We start from the raw sequence: 13,668 nt of genomic DNA, 5'->3' as shown, positions 1-13,668 counted from the left end.
TTTAAAAAAAGATACTAAAAAAACAAAAGGGGTTATAGGTCAGCTTCTCCTTCAGCACATTCCGTTGTGATGTTTTGTGGGCGTCCTTGCACTTGAAGATGACACCTTGAAAATAACATTCTCTCCTGATGGTGACTTGAGCTCTGTCACTCAATGGGAGAATCAGCAGAACCTGCAGGGCCTCCTTTGGCATTGACATGTCTCTATTGAGATTTTGTTCCTGTTCCCCTTCAAATTTCTTTCTGTTTGCTGGGAAGGAAAGGCGATGCTCGGTTTTAAATGTTAAAAAGTGTACAGGTTGCTTTGTTATAATAAAATTAAATGTGTGCCCAAAGGATGAGATTCTTCTCTCTCAGAACACACTTGACTTTCCAGAGATAAATGAATGGACATGCTGGTCAAATTCAAAGCTATTCGATGTATAAAACTTTATAAATGAAACTATTCCATCAATAGGCCAAGTGTCACGAGAACCTATCTAAATGGAAAGTATGTAATTGCTACGCAGGTCTCTGTTTAGTACATGTATCACTGTATACTGATCAGGAATCTTGCTCCAATAAAAGAACATAGCTTTTTATTTTTTTCTTTAAAAAAATAAAGATTTTTATGAGCAGAACAATCTAGGAAGACTAGGAATTGTTCTCTGGGGGCTTTGTGCTTAAGATCTGAGACTCTTCAAGTAATAAAGTCTGCATTAAAATGTACCCCAAAATCTTTATTCCATGATCATATGTCTACCGTGGTGCTTTTAAGAAAAGAAGTAAATAGTGTTTCTTCTTACAAAAGAAATATGGGTTAATATAGAAAAATGAGAAAACGTAGCTGAACTGAAAAGAAGAGACATGTGAAACAGCCCTCATCCCACTAACCGGTGAAATACCACAGTTGATACTTTCATGCATTCACTTTCCAATTGTTTTCCATGTTCATATATTGTGGTCTTTGTGCAGATGGAAATATATCACACCTACTTACACCAGAAGGGTCGAGGAACACATAATGCTTTCGAGTTTGCTTTTTTTCCCACTTAATAAACTGTGAAGATATTTCCATGTCAAAAGTATCTACTACCATGTTAATTTCAGGTATTACTGAACAGATGTCTTATAACTTAACCCATCCTCTGTTTTAGGAGATTTAACTCGCTTTCAGTGCTTTGGGATCATAAATAATAACGCAGCAAACTTTCCCAAGGTGGTTATTTGCACTCCCTCTGCCCCCCTAGGTCAAATTCCTGGAGCAAATGACACCAACAGCTGTGGGGCCCACAGTAGTTTACAGACATGCGTACTTGTAAGGCTCTTGGTAAAAAATGCTAAATAGCCTACCAGAAAGATTGTTCAATTTACATTGTCATGGGTGGTATCTTTTTTTTTTTTTAATTAAAAAAATATTTGCCAAAGTAAGTTTCACGGGTGGGTGTGGACCATGTCGAAGAGTTATGGCGTTCTGTTGAAAAGTGCACAGTGTTTTGGCCTTTTCTGAATTGCTATTTGCTGTAATGATGTTTACACTTGAGCAATCACCTTGAAAGCAGAAGGTGAAACTAACAGTGGCCCACAATGGGGGAGGTGGCTCTGCTGTAGACATTTTCACCAATCAGGAACACAGAGCAAGTCCCGTCAGACTGCAGAAGGGCATGCTATAGGCCCCCAGCCCCACACTGATTCTTGGAACTCTGTTGCAGTGGTCGGGGCAGCCCAGCGGGGCGTCCCGTGCTGCTGATGCTGGGTACTCTCTGGGCAAGAATGCCCCGAGTGTAGGGGAAGGAAATTGGCCTGACCGGCCTCCGGAGACTAGAGGTGACACAGCCGACTGGGCAGGGCTGAGTGGCTGGGCAGAGCACGTGATGCTCCCAGGCTGGCTGGGGGGTGGGGTGGGAAGGCCTGGGTGTGTGAGGCTGAAATTGACAGTCACTTCTGCCAGGAGAGCGAGCCTGTCAGTTTCTGTCTGCATCAGACCCCCAACCCACCCACAGGAGAGGGGATTTCGGTAGCATTTTAACTATATATCTCAGGAATCTGAAAGCAAAAGGTAAGTTACTTATTGCTCAAAAAAAAAAGAAAAAGAAAAAGAAAAAAAAAAAAACAACAACAGAAAACCAACAACAAACTTGAGAAGAGTGACCTAGAAAAGCACACGGCCACTTTGTTGATTTTTTAAATCTGGTGTTGGAAACAATTGATGGCCGTGAGAGGGCCATATTTACCCCCCAAATTAGAGACTGGCCTTCTGGACAGGAATTGTGTTCATCTGGAGGGAATGGTGGTCAAAGGCCTGGGTTAAATATAGAAAGGACACCGAAAGCTGCTGGAAAAAATAGCAAGTAAGCCTGGCCTGCCTGTAAAACAATCCATTTCACATCCCCTCCAGGGGCATGAGCAAGGAATGTTGAAATGGTGATTCCAAGGCAAGTGCAAGTGGACGAGTCTATGTGAAGCTGGAATACAAATAAAAAGTTCTTGCTTTTGTCCTTTCGCAGTTCAAAAACGTTTATGTGGTTTGGCGAGCAAAGTTGATATGTCCACTGCCTGCGTTTGAAATATGCCATTTCAATTTTACGAAATGACCACAGTTGGATTCGGCTCAGACTTTCTAGGCAAGGCTGTTGTCGATCGTGCATGAGAAATGTTGACATTGTCCATGTTTTCTAGAATAGTATGATGACTCACTTCTGCAGGACGTGTTCAAAATTAGAAAATGTGAAATAATGAGCTACTGTGAATTAGCTCCGTCACGTCAAGAGAGATCCAAGTCCTTGCCAGAAGATTTAAGAAAACAAACAGACACGTGGACAAGCACGCTCGTGCGACAGGGCTTTATTTTAAATAATCAGCTGTTCGAGGAAGTAGTATAAATACGTGTTGTCCCTGTCTTTTCCTTTGGCGGATACAGGTTAATATTGGAATGTAGGTATTGGGAGTAATTAAGAGCATTATTCATCACTGCAATTAGTATAATACTCCATAACGAATATGCTTCAAGTGAAGGTCCTTGCTATCATGTTTCATATGTGATTTGAAATACTGGGCCTCGATATTAAAAGTATGTCCATACACTGAATATTTTCACTGTCAATTCCATTTACAGAAAGTATACTTCTCTCTCCACTGCGTTTGATAGACTTTAAAATAAAACCCTAAATTATTTCCTTTCATTCCTAATCCCCTTACTGCTAGCTCTCCTGAAATCCTATTCCACGCGCGGAGCCTGTAATCATTTGGCTTTCTCTCTCCATGCCGTTTGTTCCCCATAGTTGGTGGGAGGCCAAGCCAGCTGCACGCAGCAAGCTCAGCGCCCAGAAGGGAGGCTGGAGCTGGACTTCCCGGCCCCTCGCTCCTCACCTCCAGGGACTCCCAGTGGCTCCCCTGCACCCCGCCTGCCTGCCTACCACCTCCGGCTACCTCCCACGGGCCCCGAGGGTGTCACGTGGCGGCGTGGGACCCGCCTCTGGTGACGTCACCGCGCTCGCGGTCGCGGCATTGAAGAAAGGATGCTCTAGCTAGGATGCTGTGCAGGTGGGTGGCGGGGCTGCGCCATGCGGCACTGCAGGTAAGGAGCGCGCATCGCCGAGTCCTGCCTGCGGGCCTGCAGCCTGGAGGTGCCCCAGGAACCCCAAGTAGGGTCTCTGGTTGTCCCACTTTTGCATGCAGCAGGCGCGGGGGCGGGAGGCAGGGGGGCTGTTGCAGGCCACGCGTGACTTGGATCTTTGCATGCTCATCCCGGGAAAGTGGGCAGGGGCCAGACAGGAAGACCTGACCTCTTGCTCAGGAGGGGGAAAATCTGGAATGATTGCCGGTACATGCTTTGTAAGGAGAGAGTCGGCCTTGGCCAAGGTAACTAGCAACTGTTTCCAGCTGTCATTGCGCTTGTTAAATAATGGCCCGTTTACTAATTCTCCCGACGGGGGTTCGTCCTCAGAATTGAGCCTGATTTCTTTAAAGCAAAAGCTGCTTCGCTTTGAATGGAATGGCAGCTTCTTGATTTGCAATTTAAAGAGCTAGGTATGCAGTCCAAAGCGTTGTTTGCATTATTTTGCAAGGTTAGGGCATTGAAAGGGGAGATCTCTAAATGTATTTTTTTTCCCCTTCAAGGGTGCTAATTGGATTCTAATATCCATTAGAATAAACTACAATACAATGCAGCCTCTAAAGATAAACAGGCGAGGGCAAGAGAGAGTGAATCAGCTGTCTTAAGAACAAAATGATCTTTGGAAGGCGGTGCGGGTGGAGACGAGCACCAGAATGCAAGAATTCCCAGTGTTCTTTCGAATTCCCTTGCTGAAAAATTAGCTTGCTGCAAGAAGGGGCCAATGATGACTCAGCGGCAGATGGGGGGTGGGGTCAGGTGACTTTTCAGTTCGGTGGGATTTTTATTGGACTCTTGAGAGATCTGGACCTGTGTGTAGATGCTTTTCCTCTGGTTCAAAGCCCACCCAAGCCTAGGACGGGTGTGGGCACCGTAGGAGGAGGAAGTGGCATTCTTTCCTGTAAACAGGGAAGCTGTGTGCGAGCTGTGGTGGCAGTGAACGCTATTGGAACTCACACTGTGAACAGCGCGACCTACCACTCGCAGTTGGGGGACCTGCAAAGCCATGCCGTTGTCGTTGATAATGGAAGAAGGCGTTCCTCCCTGAGGTCACACAGCCAGCCTTTCTTTATTGCCATCTTCTTCCTTTGGCTCAGGTCGGCTTCCTTCGGCCTTCGCCTTTGCCTCCCAGCCCAGCCCGAGCAGAGCAGCTGATAGAGACCGAGGTGGTGGAGTCCCGCATGCCACTTCTGGCCTGGGGCTGTGTAACCTTGGGCAAGTCGCTTTGTGTCTCCTGCCTCAGTTTTCTCTTAAAGTAACGCAGGACTTTAGAGCAGGGTTTCGCCACCTCAGCAGTAGGGACATTTGGGCTGGGTCATTCTGTTGTGGTGGGGCTGTCCTGGGCACTGCAGGGGGTTCGGCAGCACCCCTGGTTTCCACCCACCAGATGCCAGTAACACTCCTTCCCTTCTCTCCAAGTTTTGACAGCCAAAAATGTCTCCAGACATTGTCCCCCTGGTGAGGAGATGGGGGCAAGGGGCTCCATTGGCTGCATGAGAACCACTCATTTAGATCTCTAAATGTTCTTCTGGTTCCAGTATTCTCAAATACATTTTTTCTGTGATTCGTTTGATGCTGGGCCCTTGGTCAGAGATCAGATTCCCTTCTACAGTGTTGTATGTAGTGGAAATATAATGTGAAGGCTTTTTTGATGCCGTGGGGTTCCAGAAACAGCTTCTATCAAACAGAGGTGGCCTATTTGTGTTATCCAGAAAACCAGGGCCTGTTCACATGGCGCCTTGGTGTACGACCCAACAATTAGTGTTGAGGAAAACAGGTCTTTATTTATAATACTCCAACCTTGGGGTCGGGGCTGGGAACACTCCTGCTTAGAGCCCTGTTTTCCCACGACACCCAGCACTTCCCTTGCTCCCCAAAAGGCTAGAAGCCAAAACCAAGCCCAAGAGTTCCCTGCCCCTTATCTGTCAGCTCTCTCCTGCAGGATCTGGGGTACATTGTCCTCAGCCTCCATATAATAGTCCAGGAAAGCATGTGCCATGTTCCACTGGGTCACGGTGACGTCCATGAAAGGCACGAGTCCTGAGAGTGCCCTTTCCATATGTCATGAGTTCCAAGAATGCAGACAGAGTCCGGGTCTGCAGGGCAGAGTCCTTGGTGGTTTTGGAGTCAGCTGCAGCGGGCACGGTCACAGCAGCAGCGATCAAAGCAGCAGCGGGCCTGCTTTCCTACACGCCCTCTTTGAAGGCTGCAGCCCTTCCTTTTAAGTCCTGAAATTCAGGTACACCTTTTACCTTGGGCAGTAGTCCAACTCTTATCTAGCTATCAGCCTGCCACAGATGTGCAAAATATCTTAAAAGCTGTATCGTCTCCTTCCCCCACCCCCCAAACCATGGACTGTGGGGGAGACCTGTACCCCATTTCAGTTGTGTGCCAGCTGTAGCTAGGAAGCCAGCTCAGCAGGAGTGTCAGGGGAGGAGGAGCCTGCCAGACACTAGGTCAGTGTGTGTCTGCCGCTGCTGGACTCAGCGTGTGGCAGACCTGGGTGCTGTCCTTGTACGGGGCCCCTAGGAACCTGGTGTGGACTAACGTCAGTCCCTGTCTTTATCTGTGAAGTGGGCTGAGTGGTGCCTGCGGCAGCGGCGCAAGCACCGAACCAGATGGCTGGTGCTGCTGGTACTGACGGCAGAGGAGGTGGAGTGACGTGGCCCGCAGGCGGGGGAGGCCAGGGCAGACTCTCCTGGAGTGGGGGTCACATGCTTTTCGCTTCCATGTGGGACTTACCTCTGAAGTATGGCTTTGCCACTTGGCAGGGTGGTGTGGGCTGCAGCCCTTCCCCTCAGAGAAATTGTCGTATTCATGAAATGGGACCAACTATGCTTGCAGGAAGTGGTGGTGGCAATGGCACTGCGGGTGGGGACTTGGTTTTCCTTGTCGCCCCCACTCTGGCCTGGGACTATAGTGTGGCCTTCTGCCCATTCCCCTGCCATCAGTTCTCTCTCCGACTCTCCTGGCCTCATAAAACTTGGTCTCCCAGGCAGGGCTCATTCATGTTCAGTGTGAAAGAACCGAAGTGCAGAAGGCTGGGCACCAGCAGCCCCCTCATCCTCTGCCAGCCATTGTCCTTACAGGCTGCATTCCAGGCCATCCAGGTAGCTCCTCATTATCCCGTACCCCAGAGTGGCCCCTTGCACCCTCATGTACCTCAGTGGGCCATTGGGTCCTGTCTTTGCAACAAGTCAATATCGGGCAAGAAAATAAAAAGGGAGGATTCTCCATCAAATGAGATTTACAAGGCTGAGTAACTGTCATGCCCAGCTTGCTGCTATGGGATGTTCCAGAGCCTGGGTGGCTTAACAGCAGGCATTTCTGTCTCACAGTTCTGGAGGCTGGAAGTCCAAGATCAAGGTGCCAGCATGGTTGGGTTCTGGTGAGAGCCCTGTTCTCGGTTGCAGATGGCTGCCTTCTTACTGTGTCCTCACATGGTGGGAAGAGAGCCAGCTGGCTCTGTGGCCTCTTAAAAGGGCACTACTCCCATTCATTAGGGGCCCGCCCTCATAACCAGATCACCTCTCAAGGGCTCCACCTCCTAACACCATCGCGTTGGGTGTGAGGATTCAACGGGTGAATCTGGAGGAGGCACATTCAGTCATTGACAATAATCAAATATCATTTATAGTCCATGATTGGCTCCTGGCCTGAACAAAGATCTGTAATAGGCATTTGGGGACAGCTGGGTTATGTTTATGTGACTGCCTATTAGCTGATGTGAGGAAACTACTGGAAGTTTTATGAGATGTGATAATCTTATGGTGTGGTAGACACCCAAGTTGGGCTTTTATCAAGTGAGTCAGGGTACATCAGAGAAGGAAAACTCTGACTCCAAAAAACCTCCGCTGCCTTGCGGCATACCTCTTCAGGGGAAAGGCTAAGGGAGTAAACCCCGACAGAAAATCCGGAGCCGGAGTCCCTAAGGCGGTTTGACGTTGTAGTCAACACCGGCAACTCCTGCGGCGCACCTGAAGCCAAGCTGTATTGACTCCGTCTTTCCCTTGGACCCTTCAGCTGCGAAGAGAGGGGGGGTCTGCTGCGTGGGCAACAGCAGACCCTCCATATCACCCTGCCCAGGCTCTGTAGCTTCAGCTTCACTGGAGAGGACACTCCAGCGTCATCGCAAGATGTCGATTCAACACGGGAGGAGACAGATACCGTGTCACTCCCGAGTCGGACTGCACAGCCATTCTCGGCGGTGCAGATAGACTCTTAAGAAGCTACACCATCGTCTCTCGAGACGGACGGCTGCCGACGACGGTAGACACCCAGACAGAGAAACAGTCAGATGTTTGTTTCTGGTGCCATGTTTCGAGGCACATTGTTACACAGCAATAGATAGATAACACTGTATGTATGTAGGGCCTTCTTTTTTGGAGATGCATGTTGTAGTAGTCAGAGATGGAGTACCATGATAGAATAAATTACTTCTTACATTTTAAAAACCGTTCGTGAATGGCTGAACAGAAGACAGATAGACTGTCATACTCGCTTCTGCATTCAACCTGTTGCAATGTTACATGTCCTGTAGCCTCTGGAAAATTCTACTGTACATGCACGAGAGAGTGAGAATGGAAAAGGTAAATAATGAAAGATTATTATAAAAATATTTTGATAGCATAGAACCTCATCAAAGGTCTTGAGGATGCCCAAGGTGTTCTCAGATCACACTTTGAGGACCACTGTTCTCTAGATCAATAATTGACTTTGAAGTGATTTGGGTAAATGGAGACAGAATGACATGAGGCAAATATGGCTCAATGGGAACACTTGTTGGGTGGGTTTGTGCTCTTCACTGGGCTCCTCTGCGTGATGTTCTCTGTATTGAGAATGTTCCCAATAAGAAGTTTAAAAAAGGGTAGAAAAGAAATGGAGACTCTTTGGACATGCAGGGGATTCTGACTAAGTAGGCCTGAGGGTGAGGAGTGTCGCTCACCCTGAGCTCCAGGTGCCTTTCTTTGGAGATTATTTTACATCAGAATGCTCACAGGGTGTCCCATTGTGTGGTCATTTATTGACCTAGTCAGCTATTGAGAGACATGTGGATCACCCAAGCTTTCATAAGCTTTCCTCTGTGATCAGTTAAATACATAGACTTCAGGTGTTGGAAGTGAGCCTCCAAATTAAAGCAAATCTTATCTTTTACCTATGAGGAAGAAATGTCCAGAGAAGGCAGGTGACTTGCCTAAGGTCGTGTGACCGATTGTGACAGAGCTGGAGAAGCACCCAGGTCCCCAGATACCTCTACAGAATCTTCTTTTTTCCCCTGCTAGGCTCAGAGATCAGGGCCTGTGTGCGGCTCATTCACCACAGCACACACAGCATAGAGCACACGTTCGTTGAATGAGAAGATAAGTGAGCTATTAGTACCCTGAGAAGACACCATCAGCATCACAAGAACTGCACAGGCATTTCCATGGATGTGAACATCAGTGTTTGTTATTTGTTCACTCAAGTAGCAGATATTTGTTGGGTCCCTGCTATGTATCTAGGCCAGGCTTCCTTAACCTTGACACTCTGGGCATTCGGGCTGGATATTCTATGGCGGCGGCGTCCTATGCATGGCTGCCATGTGTTAGACGGGATGCTTGGCGTCCGCCCACTCGGTGTCAGTAGTAACCACTGCCCCACCTCCCACGTGTGACACCCAAACTCCAGACATTGCCAAATGTCCCCTGGTGGGCACACTTGCTCCCGGTTGAGACCTACCACTCTAGGCAAGGAGATACACTGGAATCAAATGGACAAAGATCATTCCCTTGCGGAAATGACCCTCGAGTTGAGGAAAGAGAAAATAAGGACATTTTCTGTATTTTGCTATCCAGGGAAATGCAGCAGCAGGCCAAGGACGGACAGCAGTTGGTTGAGAGTGCTAGTTAGCGTGGTCACGGAGGCCTCTCTGAAGGCTAGCATGGGAACAGGGACCCGAAGGAAGTGAGGGAGAGCTTTGTGAACATCAAAGTGGGAGGGGGGACAGGCCGTGCAAAGGCCCTGACAAGGCAGGGCGGCCTGGTGTGGCTCAGGAGCCACAGGGGGGTCCGTGCTCTGAGGGGTCACTGGATAGACCATGTGGTAGCTCAGCAGTAGGGCCACAGACCCTGGATCATTCTAGGTGTGCTGGAAGGCCGCTGAGTGCTTTTCGGCGGGGGGGTGACATGTTGAGATTTGTGTTTGGAAGGGTGGCTCACCCAGAGGGGGCTGAGGGACGAAGCCAGGTGGCTAGTGAGCAATGACCAGGGTGACTAGGTGAGCTGGCCAATGCCTCCCACTTACTTCACAGCAGTGTTGTGCTAGGCACCTGGGGGTCTCGCCTATCAAAGGGGGTGGATTCCGCATGTGTAATCACCACACTTCCAGATGGGCCTCTCGTTCTGGGTCAGGGCAGCATTATTCTTGAGAGGCTGTGGCCACAGGGACAGCAAAGGAGTCCTGTTGTGGATGAAGTCACCTGAACCCTCAGGCCACTGTGACCTGATTATTGGGATCACAGTCATTCCTGTTACACAGCTCTCTCACCGCCCCTTGAGTCCAGTACATTCTGTTACTGTGAGCTGGCTCTTCTCAGTGCCTGAGGGCTAAGTCCCGGGCCATCGGGGCCTGGCCCAAGCCCCCTCCTCCTGCTGGGCATAGTGCACCACCATCTTGGATTTCCTCCCTCCTTGGACCTATTTTCCTCTGCAGCTTTGCCCAGAGGGCACTTGCTTACTGCTCTGCAGCTCTTGGTGGGGTTCTCAGGAGCAGGGAGCCTGGCCGTTGGTTGAATTGATGAAAGCTCCAGGCCAGAGCCTTCCCTATGGGAGGTGGCTGAAGTCACACAGGGGAGTCTGGGAGGGTTGGGGGTGGGCCCTGCAGCCTCCCATCAGCAGCATCTCTGAAGTCCAGCTTGGGTTTGGGGTTGTCTGGAGGGGGACATGCCCACAGCAGCTACATTCTGCTCCTCCACCAAGATGCCTGCTCCCTGCTGTGGTGGCCGTGGTGGTGGCCAGGCCTCTTTCTCTCGTGTCTTCCCAGAGGTTTTGTACCCTGTCTGTCTATGGGCTCACTATGCTTCCTTGCCTTTTGGTTCTTTGTTTCTTTTCTGGGTGTATATGACCAAATGCGGAACTTATTTTTCCCCCCACTGTAACTCTTGGAGGTGCTGGCTGCTTAGAAGAGCTTTGTGGTTAGTAGTTAGGAGGGCCGACTGCTCAGTGACAGATGAGTAATTTTTCCTCTTAGCTTAGTCATGCCTTCTACCAGCACCTCTTTGGCCCTGAACTTACGAATTGACTGCCATTCCAGCCCTCAGCTTGGCAACCCAGCTAGAATATGGTTAAGCCATCCTGCGGCCTTGCTCTGAGGACAGCGGGACACCTCAGGACTGTACTCGATGACTCCCTGCACTTAACCTTTATAAAGTTGCTAGTGATGAGTAGCTGTTCAAACTTCACTTTTCCATGAGAGGGTGTACCCTACAGGAGCAGAACAAAGATTATTGTGTGAAGGGTTTCCAGGAGAGGGAGGAACTCAGAGAAGCTGTTACAGGCTGAATTGTGTCCCTCAAAATTCACATGTGAAGGTACCCCCAGCCCCTCAGAGTGCGACGTTATTTGGAGACAGTGTCATTACAGAGGTGATCACGTTAAAATGAGGTCACTGGGGGGGCCTAGCCCAGTCTCAGTGGTTTCCTTATAACAAGAGGGAGTTTCCACACACACTCGCGCAGAGAGAAGACCCTGTGAAGGGACACAGAGAGTCTGCCTGCCGCCACTATGACCTCAGGCTTGTGGCCTCCGGAACTGTGAGGCCATCATTCCTGTTACTGGAGCCACCCAGTCTCTGGAGCCGTGTCTGGCAGCCCGAGGGAACGAACAGGGCAGTGGTTTCGGGGAAGTGTGAGCCATCGCTGACCTGGGAGGTCACAGGTGGCCCCGCAGGCCTTTACTTGTCCCCTGGGCCTGCGGAGGCCTGATAAGCTGTGTTCTGGAAGAAGGGCCTTCGGGGCCTCCGATCTGGGACACTTGGTCCTGTGACCTCACCTTTCCTCTGCCTCAGTTTGCTTAACATAGGCCCGAGGGCAACAGTATTCCATTCAGACAGTGTCAGGAGCCCTAAGGACTGAGTACGGGAGACGTGCTTAGACGGGTGCCCTAGCCCCAGTTGTCGTTGTTCGAATGACGTGAGAGGGAGTCTCTGGGGAGATTCCAGATGCTGGGCCCGTCCTTGGCACAAAGCCCTCGTGCCCCTCTCCCTGCCCCGTCCGTTGTTTCACCGGATGCCCTTTCCAATTCACAGGCCCTGTTAAAAAATGGGACACATAGCTGTGTGGCCTGGGGACCATAGGAACCATGCCCCAGAGGGAGGGGCGTGGGCCACAGCCGCTCCCCAGACCTGTGGCGGCCAGCTGGGGCTCAAGGAGCACTGAGCACCCGGGGCTGGGGGTGGGCCAAGGAGGAACAACGAGGAGGAGGAGGAGGAAGTGACCCTCCTGGGCTCTGTTGGCTCCAGGACAGAGTTTGAAGTGGGCAAATTTGAATTTTCACATCTCTTTCTGCACGTCCTTTGTCTCTGAGCTTTCTTCTTATTGGGACTTGGGCTTGTTCTGGGTTCTGTGGCCCTTGGCCTTCACCACGTGGCCACGAAGTGCTCCTCTTACTGTCAATACCCCCTTGGTCTTTGCCTTCCTGGGGAGCCCAGCTTGGGATCTGGTGAATTAGTTGTAAAAAGGGAGGTTCTGTGATTGCAAATGAATATGAAATTGGTGAGGTCGCAGGCAGGGTGAGCTGAAAAGCTTTGATTGGTGTGGGGACCAGCCTCCAAGATGGGCCCCAATTACCCTGCCTCCTGGTGCTCATGGCCATGTGTAGCTCTCTCCCACAGCTGACCTCTGCCACCCATAGGATAGTGTGGAAGTGATGGCATATGACTTCTAAGACTCGTTCACAAGAGACCCTTCTGCTTCTACTTTGTCCCTTGGATTACGTGTTCTGGGAAAAGCCAGCTGCCTTGTCCTGAGGACACCAAGCACTCCTGTGGACATGCAGGGTGGAGCACAACTGAGGCTTCTCACCAAAAGCCAGCACCGGCTTGCCAGCATGTCTGGGAACCACCTGGGAAGTGGAATCTCCTGCCCCCGTCAAGCCTTTAGATGGCTGTAACCAGGGCCGGTAGTTTGACCACAACCTCCTTGAGAGACCTTAAGCCAGGAAGACCCAACCAAGCTTCTCCCAACTTCCTGACCCACAGAAACTAAGATCACACATGTGTATGTATAGCTGCTGAGTTTTGGGCTAACTTGTTATGCAGCATTGAATAGCAAATAGAACTGGTAAAATACCAGTGTTCTGGGAGAGGATGTCAGCTCCCCAGAGTGTAGCTGCCACCCTCTTGCCTTTTCCAAAGCTCCACTATTCTCCGATGGCTCCATGTTTGTTCCTGGTGTGTGTTCCCTTTCTCAGTGTGGGGAGGAGAGGAGCTACATGCAAGATTTGGGTATATTGATGCTAAGTTAGGGCATATTGATGATGACTCTGAGTGTATTGATTTTAAGTCAATGGACAAGTGGCTATATTTCATGAAAATGTGTGTCTGCATATCCATCTTCATGGCCTAGAGACTTTATTACAGTAACCCCAAATGTCAATGGGGTTTGGATATGTGGTTGTCACTTTGAGCCCCCGGTATTTCTATGTAGCATCTCCCCTTTTCCACCTGCCCTGGTGAACGTTACCTGACCTGTCATGTTGTGGGGAGCCCACGTCCTCTGTCTGCTGCACAGGGCTTGCCAGCCCCGGCTTTTTGTGAGAGATGATGGGACAGGCATTTTACAAGAGAAAGAAAGAGTTTCATGGGCACTTTGGTTGAAGAATTTCCCTTGTACACATGTCTTTCTCTCTTGCTGCTCCTCAGCTATCTTCCTTTTCACTAGTTTAACAATATGACCATGATATGTCTTGGCGTAGTTTTATTCTTTCTTTTTTGTGCTTGGAATTTGTTGAGTTCCTTGTATCTGTGGGGTTGTAGTCTAACAGATTGAATCTTTGTATAGAAAGCGATTTCCTGTAGTAAATGTTCTAATCAGCGAATCCA

The 13,668-nt window shown here is 49.7% G+C and overlaps 1 protein-coding gene across 2 annotated transcripts in view; it reads left to right on the top strand.

Moving 5' to 3' along the window:
• Window positions 1-1,903: 1,903 nt before the first annotated feature.
• CLCN4 (Cl-/H+ antiporter 4) overlaps window positions 1,904-13,668 on the top strand; it is a 56,458-nt gene continuing 44,693 nt past the window's right edge. The window contains exons 1-2 of one of the 2 annotated variants that reach the window (XM_090264463.1): window positions 1,904-2,037; window positions 3,260-3,521. The gene's annotated coding sequence lies outside the window, so the exon portion shown is untranslated. Of the gene's footprint in view, window positions 2,038-3,259; window positions 3,556-13,668 lie in introns of both variants that reach the window. The other variant, XM_090264462.1, reaches the window with a different exon arrangement.

This window comes from Furipterus horrens, unplaced genomic scaffold (genome assembly GCF_987537825.1).
Source record: "Furipterus horrens unplaced genomic scaffold, mFurHor1.1.pri manual_scaffold_17, whole genome shotgun sequence".
Taxonomy (NCBI): Eukaryota; Metazoa; Chordata; class Mammalia; order Chiroptera; family Furipteridae; genus Furipterus; species Furipterus horrens.
The sequence above is the reverse complement of the archived record's forward strand: the minus strand, read 5'-3'. Positions and strand labels throughout refer to the sequence as shown.